This window comes from Lactuca serriola, chromosome 4, assembly GCF_051521515.1.
Source record: "Lactuca serriola cultivar US96UC23 chromosome 4, Lser_US96UC23_V15, whole genome shotgun sequence".
Taxonomy (NCBI): Eukaryota; Viridiplantae; Streptophyta; class Magnoliopsida; order Asterales; family Asteraceae; genus Lactuca; species Lactuca serriola.
In genome coordinates, this window is record NC_136411.1 from 80946587 (window position 1) to 80955499 (window position 8913).

General features: G+C 29.9%; 1 long non-coding RNA gene across 5 annotated transcripts; it reads left to right on the top strand.

Moving 5' to 3' along the window:
• Nucleotides 1-495: 495 nt before the first annotated feature.
• On the top strand, nucleotides 496-5101 carry LOC145101995 (uncharacterized). 5 transcript variants are annotated; one of them, XR_013705967.1, is made up of 6 exons: nucleotides 498-1036; nucleotides 1125-1269; nucleotides 1404-1475; nucleotides 1602-1670; nucleotides 1768-1972; nucleotides 2061-5101. It is a non-coding gene; the product is annotated as an uncharacterized LOC145101995 (long non-coding RNA). The 5 variants fall into 5 exon arrangements; XR_013705968.1 differs by having other exon boundaries at nucleotides 496-1036; nucleotides 1404-1972; nucleotides 2061-3524; nucleotides 3712-5101; XR_013705969.1 differs by having other exon boundaries at nucleotides 496-1036; nucleotides 1404-1972; nucleotides 2061-2218; nucleotides 3712-5101.
• The last annotated feature ends 3812 nt before the right edge of the window (nucleotides 5102-8913 follow it).

An 8913-nucleotide genomic window follows, 5' to 3' on the forward strand; every position in this document is an offset into this window, starting at 1 on the left:
TTTTCATTATCTATTTGCCACTAAAATATTGAAATTGTTCACATTTTACCCTTATGACCGGTAACAGCCGGTCATAAGGGTAAAATGTGAACAATTTCAATAGTTCAATGTCAAATAGATAACGAAAAAAAGTTTAGTGACTAAATGTGAAGAAAGTCGAAAGTCCGTTACCCTTTCAAGTCATTATCCCTTTATTTATAGACAAAACTGCAAAAATGGTCTCTGTGGTATGCATTTTTATTAGTTTGGTCCAACCCTTGATTTTTTTGGATTATGGTCATTTTGAGCTAGTTTTGTTGCGTATTTTGTCCATCTGAAAGCTAAAATGACTATAATACCTTTGATGTATTTATTTTACATTTTTATTTCATTTTTAAAAAAAATCCCCTATTATAATAAAACATTACATTTTTGGCCATGTGGCATCTCCTAAGCCTTTTCTAAGCCAAAGTGAAGTACCAAATATACCGCTCACACGTATTACACGGTTGAAGATTTGATTTTTGGAATTTGAATTTCAAATCTTATGCATAAATTGTTACTTTCCATGTTAATCCTTCAAAATCTTCGCCCCAAATCTCGATACCTTGAATCTCTCAGGATTTGATTTCAAAATCCCTAACTCCCTTCTTTGTCATCTCATTTTTTCTGACTTTGAGAAAGAGCTTAAGAAAGAATTAGTTGGTTCTTGATTGATAATTTCAATCTTGAAAAAGGTTAAGGTTTATAAACATTTGATGCAAAACATTCAGGTGAAGAAGACGAAGTTGAAGAAGTATAGCAATCGTCTTGATATTGGAGTTGTGTTGCCTCGAGTAAACATGTGACGTTACTGGTAGATTTCCTCCATCACGATCTCAGAGTAACAGAGACGCTATCTAATGGAGATACTTCCTGAGCTCCTTGCAGATGTCTACCGATTATCACTACAATTGAAGTTTGAAATATTGCTCTCTATGGAATCCCTACACCCAAATGAAGTCGTCGCACTCTCGCCATCTCCCTTCTTCTCCGTTTCTGCCAAAATCAAGAAGATGTCAGTCAATACTCACTTCACTTTTATTATTATTATTATTATTATTATTATTATTATTATTAGATTACTCATTTTTTGTTGGTTGCAGTTAAATAAGGAACAGATGGACAAGGGATGCCAAGGCTCTTCTTCACCGCCTTTTGTAGACTTCACATCATATCCCCTGTCGGCCTGCCTGTTACTTCCTGTTTCTCTCGCCCTATTTCTTGATCTCCACACAGACCGCTATCCAGGTAAAGGCCTTGAACTTTATTCACTTTAGATTTCATCGCGATTTTTAATGTGTTTTTTTGGTGGTGTAAACGAGGGCAAGAAGAAATTATTTACTGAATATGAATTCTATGTTGATGATGTAACGTTTTTGAAGATTTTGTAATGAAGATTTTAAAGGCTTGATATGCTTTAGAAAGAACGGATGGACAAGGGTATTGATTTCAAGGTTAGTAACAAAAGGATTTGACAACACATGATCATACAAGTATTTAAATATCTTTTCACCGCTCCTACCTTAGAAATGTCGAATGCTTTGTTTTAATTTGTATCTAACTGATTTGATGTGCTTCAGAGTTGAGTTATCTTCTTTGGTTATGGTTCAAAAAACAATACCCTACGATATTTTTCACATTCTCCTCAGGTTTTTCTCCACCTTAAGTTTTGATGATTTTGTTGTTACTCTTGTCAAAGCCTACGTGAAAACATATGGCAATTCTACCTGTTTGATTGTTTGACAGAAAATGAGAATATTCAAGGAGATGAACCAGTAAATTACCCTGAAATCATTGATGGGATTGTTGAGATATGATAGTAACTTTCATAATGTACACAAAATGTTCGATAAAATGCCTGTAGACACCAAAAACATTGAAGCAGCTCTATTTGACAGGTTTTTCATTTATATCAGGACTGATGATGTTTGGTTGCCTTATTGCATCAATAGTAAGTTTATCTACTCAAATGATTATTCTTACAAATTATTTCATATTTTCATATGTAATTGTAACATGAAACATTATTTGCATATCAGCTGGAGCTAAAAGTAGGTGTATGTGGCACCTCATAAAATCTGCATGCTTTCTATGGAGACCTTCATGATTTAAGTTGATGCATTTAAGGATCCACTATAGTCAGGTATCGTTTCTATCGAAATTTCCAGTTGAATGGGAACGTTTGATTTTGGTTCAGGTATGCTTTCTTAAAAAGTTTTAACCTTAATACACTATTATTGAATATCGATATATATTTTTTTTATATATATAGCCTCATGTTTTTTTCTTTTGAATTTCACAATAAACAACATAAAACCAACAACAAAGCCCCGGGCCACTACAAAGAATAATAAAAATTCCTCTATTTTTTAAATGATAATAATTAATATCCTTACAATATTATCAAATTTTATAAAAGAAATTGTTTTATTTTTCATCAATGCATCACTATATCCTTACTATTTGTTTTTAATATAATGACCAATTTACTATATATCAGTTAACATATACCAATTTTATAAAACATAGTTAATATGCAGTATGCTTAGAGGAAGTACCTCTAGCATTCGTGCTCAGACATGTATGATCAAACTTTAAGTTGATATACGGATGCAACTTTCAAGGCTAAGAGATTCACCAATTCACCATATGCTCATATTGTTGGCCAAATCCTCGCCTTTCCTGCACATACAACTACATCAAACAATTTTACGGCTAATTGCTTCTCAGAAGGCAAGAATTCACCAACTTTATGTGGTTTAGTGTTAATCAGATTCCATTATTTTGGTTTTTCACACTTTCTTTTTTCAACTTAGTGGCTTGGATTTAAATCCCTAGAACAACTTTCACGTGTTCGTAACACAGGTTATGTAAAGATTTGCAAAAGAAATGCTATTTTGGGTTTAGAATAATGGTTAATTTTGTGTTATGATTAGATACAATAATAGCTTAATATTATTTTTTTTAATAAAAGTATTGATCATTTTTCTATAAAATCATTGCATTAGTTATGATAAAGATAGTAGATTTTTAATACGAGAGTATATTGTGTCTTGCTAATTGTTAATTAACATGTTATTAACAAAACCACATTTAGGGGTTATAAGTTATCTCTTAAGATTTAGACTTTTTAACCATCATCCAAATAAAATTTATTTTTCCTTCACAATATTACACTTCCACAATAGGTCTAAGATCCCTTATCAATGGTTGAAAAGCTTTTACAGCTATGTTCAAAATAGGTCTAAGATCCCTTCTGTTCAAGGCCAACTATTCAAATCAAAACGGTTTTCAAATTAGTTATAGATTTATATCAAGTTTCTTCTAAAATTATAAATAATCATATGTAATTTGATGTTGGGTATGTACCGCAAAGAGATTGATGTTAGGTGGTAGGGCCTCACTTGCTTAATGAATGTGCTTTACAAATTAAAGAAGATACCACTTAAGAGGACATGGTTAATATTTATCTACGATACCAAAACTGGCTACTAATCTGGCAGGTTAGTTGGAAAGAAACACCAACTTTTTTATTTTCAATTTTCTAAAGTTAAAATTCTAAAAATGCCCTATTATGTAAAAAAAATATATACTCAGTTTTCTAAAGTTAAAATTCCAAAAATGCCCTTTTATGTAAAAAAATTGTTTTCAAATTTCTAAAGTTAAATTACTTTTATTTTATTTTTACAGGTGGAAGCAGATATTCAACATGCTAATACTCCATAAGAATTCGACCTCTTCACTTTGTTCTTATGACATGATGAGTTTGATCGTTGATGAATTTTTTTTCGGAATTATTTTAAAAATGATTTAGAGCAATCGTTGATCTGGGGTTATCCTAATTCGATTTCCAATTTCTGTTTTACTCAATTATTGCTTCTAAATAGGATAAAAGTGTTGCCATTTTGGGTTAACAAGCAAGCTTGTAGTTTTACTAATTCGATTTTTAATTTCTGTTTTACTCAATTAATGATTTATTACTTTCTTATATAATCAAATTTTTAATTTTGTTTAAAATTATCACCCGTGGGTTCACGGGTTTTAACCTAGTTAATACATATATCCTCCTCCATCCTCCCGTCTCTCTCTCTTTCTCTCATACACATACATACACATCTGATCGTGTTCATCAAAACTCAGGTCTGATCTTCATCTTCTTCATCTAAACTCAAGTAATCTCCGTCAGCCCTCCCTGTTCAAACCCCCTTCACATCTGGATTTCAGACAACACCAAACTCGAGGTCTCTCATCTCTTCACCGTCTTTCGTCACTTTCTCCATTTGAAACAATGAGGTTCTAAAGAAAACCATATTAAGAACACAGATGGATCTATCTTAGTAGACCCAGATAAAGGGAGAATTAGCAACGAGATCTTGCTCGATGTTTGTTGAAACATTGTGGGTTTGAAAGAGGGTTTTTTATAGGTTTTAGGTTGATTTTCCGTTGATTTCATTATCAGAATCGAATGGATTGGAGGTGGGTTGAGAACGGATTTTTTAGATCTCGATTTCTTGAATGTATAGGTGTCTAACGGCGGCATCTATGGCATATGTGAAGTTCGTCTTCTTCTACCACAAAGATTTTCATACCAGACGTGAAGGGGTGAGGTGAGAATGGATTTTCAGATTTCTTGATGGTATGATCTTCGAATTCCCAATCAATTGTAGTGACTCAAGTTTCCTATACTTGCACTATTTTGATTTATACTTGCACTCTTCTGATTTTTAGAAACATTCACTTGAAGGTGTTGCAGATTTGGATTTAGCTATTTTATGGTTGTTATTGTGTGTTTGTGTGTGTTCGGTGCATCATTTATGAATTTCAGTAATTTTAGGGAAAATCCATGTGTGTGTGTATTTGATGTTCGTGTGTGGAAGAAGGTAGGATTCTTAAATGTGTGTGTGTTATTGATTGGGTCAAGAACATATTTTTTAAAATCATTATAGTGGGTTGAGAACACAAAATTTCAAAAATTGTTTCTGCAAAAATTGTCTATTTATGTTTTAAAGGAACCTAGATAATATGCATTGTATATGTTTGTGTTTATGATTATGTGTTGTATTTTTTAGTATTGAAGAAAAAACCCAAATAATATGGATTGTGTTTGTGTTTGTGTTTGTGTGTGTGTGTGTGTGAGAGAGAGTGAGAGTGAGAGTGAGAGTGAGCCCTCTTTATTTGTTTTTATTTTTTAAAGTTTAAATAAAAGTGAAAAATGTTTAAGAAAATAGAAAATAAATTAAAAGGATATATTAGTCTTTTCAAGTTTAACAGGAACTAATTCCGCAAACGAACTACCTTAAAACTACCATAAAGCCAAAAAAATCGAGATTTTGACTAAACTTTAGAAAAAATACATACCACAAGGACTATTTTTATAATTTTGTCTTCTTTATATGTGTTATTTCTTCTTTTGAAAACTCCACTTTAATTTCATCCTATAATTTTATATCTATTATTTAGTATCTATACTAATAAATAAAACACATTTTCTGCCACATGTCATGTCCTCATTGATTTGGACACATGACATTTTAATAGATTTTTAGAATTTTTTTATTTCCACATGTAATTTTCTGATTTGTTCACATATCATAACTTATTTCGGTTATAATATTGAGAGAAATAAATGCTTCATTGAAAAAGAATTGATAAATTTATAATGTAATAAATGTCATAATTAATGAGAGTTCTAAAATTGATATTGATATTAAATTTAGTGTTTAAATATTGATATTAAATTTTTATTTTTAATAAACCCGTGTATTACACGGGTCTTACACCTAGTTTATTACATAAATTAAAAATAAAATAAATAAATAAATAAAACCCATATATTATTTGGTTTAGACCAAAGAAACAATAATACTATATAAATATAAAAAAAACCATGTGGTATTTGGTTTAAACCAAAGGAACAATAACTATGTACCTAATGGATCAATACAATTTTGATAATTATTATCGCTAGTATATTAATTTGATTTTTTTTTCTAAAAAATCATGTATTCTAATATAGCTGAATTTTTTTACCCATATCCGATACCCGAACTATTTAAATATCAGGTTAACCAAGTACTTGAATTTTCAAACCCGAAACCCAAATTACCCATGTTGAACTACCCAAATTAAGATTGAGTCGATCAGATTAATTAGGTACTAATTATTTTCAACAGGGCCTAGTTACGCATCTACTATTTATTTTGGGGGATAATGACTTGAAAGGGTAACGAACTTTCGACTTTTGTCACATTTAGTCACTAAACTTTTTTTCGTTATCTATTTGCCATTGAACTATTGAAACTGTTCACATTTTACCCTTATGACCGGCTGTTTAGTGAACAGTTTCAATAGTTCAATGGCAAATAGATAACGAAAAAAAGTTTAGTGACTAAATATGAACAAAATCGAAAGTTCGTTTCCCTCTAAAAAGTTCAATGACTAAATGTGAACAAACGTTCTCTTGTATTACGTTTTAGCAAATTATTTATTTTTGTTAAATTGTAGCAACATTTGTTGATGAAGAAATCAATGAAATAAAAAAAAAAAAAAAAAAAAAAACCAAAACCCTGAAAATATATTTAAAAAAAAACACAAAAAACCAAAACCGAAATAAAAAACCAATGGTTTGACATTTTTCAAAATAAAAAATCAAAATTTCCAATCTGATTTTGGTTTTACAAAAAAATGAACCATTCTCACTGATGTGAATTATGACCATTGGTTTGGCATGCAGAATTTGTGACATCCCATGAATATGTAGTTACAACATCGTCTGAACTCGTAATTCATAGTAATGGGTTAGAGTATCATTGCATGAATACGTAGTTACAACATTGCTTGAACTCGTAATTCATCACCTACAGGTTATGGGCCTGCTGGTGTTTCCACTAGGTTGCCTAGAATAGTCCGTGGTCGCCATCTATACTCTGGTAGATGACTACATCGCTACATTGCCGGTTAAGGTTATGGTATCTCCTTTCATCCTACATCACATATTCATCATCATCTATTTAACTAATTATCATCACCTTTCTATCATCACCTATCTCTCATCATTTTATTTCATCACACACCAACTATTTCATCTACCCATGTTTCATCCGCAACATATTTGTAGATATAAAATAAATATACCATTTAAATCTTTTAAAACATGTATAAAATCATTCATCCAGCATAGACAACAAGTATTCAAATAATATGCACACATAACACGTAATTTATATAAAATACTTCATATCTACGTGTAAGATGAAAATAACTATATATACCATAAAAATCCCATAAATGCTTCCTAACTTCGAACCCCAAGGTTTACTCTACTAAAGCTTCATATTCTCGACTCTCTGGACCTAGAAGGGTCCAGATCTATCACACCAAAAAGCTCAAGATAGGTCTTCCTCTCACTCTACACACTCAAGCTCGCTAGGGTTCTCACTTATGGGAAAGGTAGTCGCAATTGAAGCCATAAGTGCCTTTAAATATGGCTCGGGCCCAAAGATTTAGGGTTTCTGCCAACAGTGCGGACTCGTCGAGTCGCCTCACCGACTCGTCGAGTCCATTCATTAATCCGAGTCATCAGTTGCGACCTTACTCGACGAGTTGAGGCATCAATTCGTCAAGTCTCTCTTCTTAAATCAAAAGAAAAATACTTAAATTATGATACCTGGAAATCCGGATGTTACATTTTGTTTTTTTATTTCATAGATTTCTTCATCAACAAATGTTGCTACAATTAAACAAAAATAAATAATTTGCTAAAACATAATACAATAGGAAGTTTGTTCACATTTAGTCATTGAACTTTTTAGAGGGAAACGAACTTTCGATTTTGTTCACATTTAGTCACTAAACTTTTTTTCGTTATCTATTTGCCATTGAACTATTGAAACTGTTCATATTTTACCCTTATGACCAGTAACAACCGGTCATAAGGGTAAAATATGAACAGTTTCAATAGTTCAATGGCAAATAGATAACGAAAAAAAGTTTAGTGACTAAATGTGACAAAAGTCGAAAGTTCGTTACCCTTTCAAGTCATTATCCCTTATTTTGGATCAATATCATAATTAAAAGTCCTAAGTTTTTAATGTGTAACTGGGAAAAGCCTTAATATATATTTATTTATTATTATTGTTATGACCACAATTTTCTCGCAAAATTATCACTCTAACCCATTTAACGAGTTTCATAGTTAACGTGATTATCTTTTATTATTATTATTTTATTACTTTATTTATTTAACATTTTTTTTTTGCAAAATCAGTACTAAAATTAGGTTTAAAGTTCATATTTGATCCCTATAGTCTGCAAAAAATTACACCACATGGTTTTTAAACTTTATTTTTTGTTTTTTATATATTTTATATACCTTCTTTTTTTTAATTTATTTTTGTTTCATATATATATATATATATATATATATATATATATATATATATATATATATATAATATAATATAATATAATATATAAAAAACAAAAAAATAAAGTTTAAAAACCATGTGGTGTAATTTTTTGCAGACTATAGGGATCAAATGTATGAATATATTAGAGTAAATAAAATATGAAAATAAATAAAGTATGTACACACACATACATACTTTATTTATTTTCGTATTTTATTTACTCTAATATATTCATACATTTTATACATTTTGTATTATTTTTAGTTTTTTAAATTGTTTTCATATTATATTATATATTTTTAATTTTTTCATATTATCTGTTTTCATTTTTTTTCGTATTTTTAATTTTTTCTCGATCTTTTTCAAAAAATATAAAATTTCTCAATATATTAGAGTATGTTACAATTTTGGTAATTAATAGTTATTGTAATTTTTTTATTTTTATTAAAGTAAATAAAAAAAATTAGATTTATATTTGTAATTT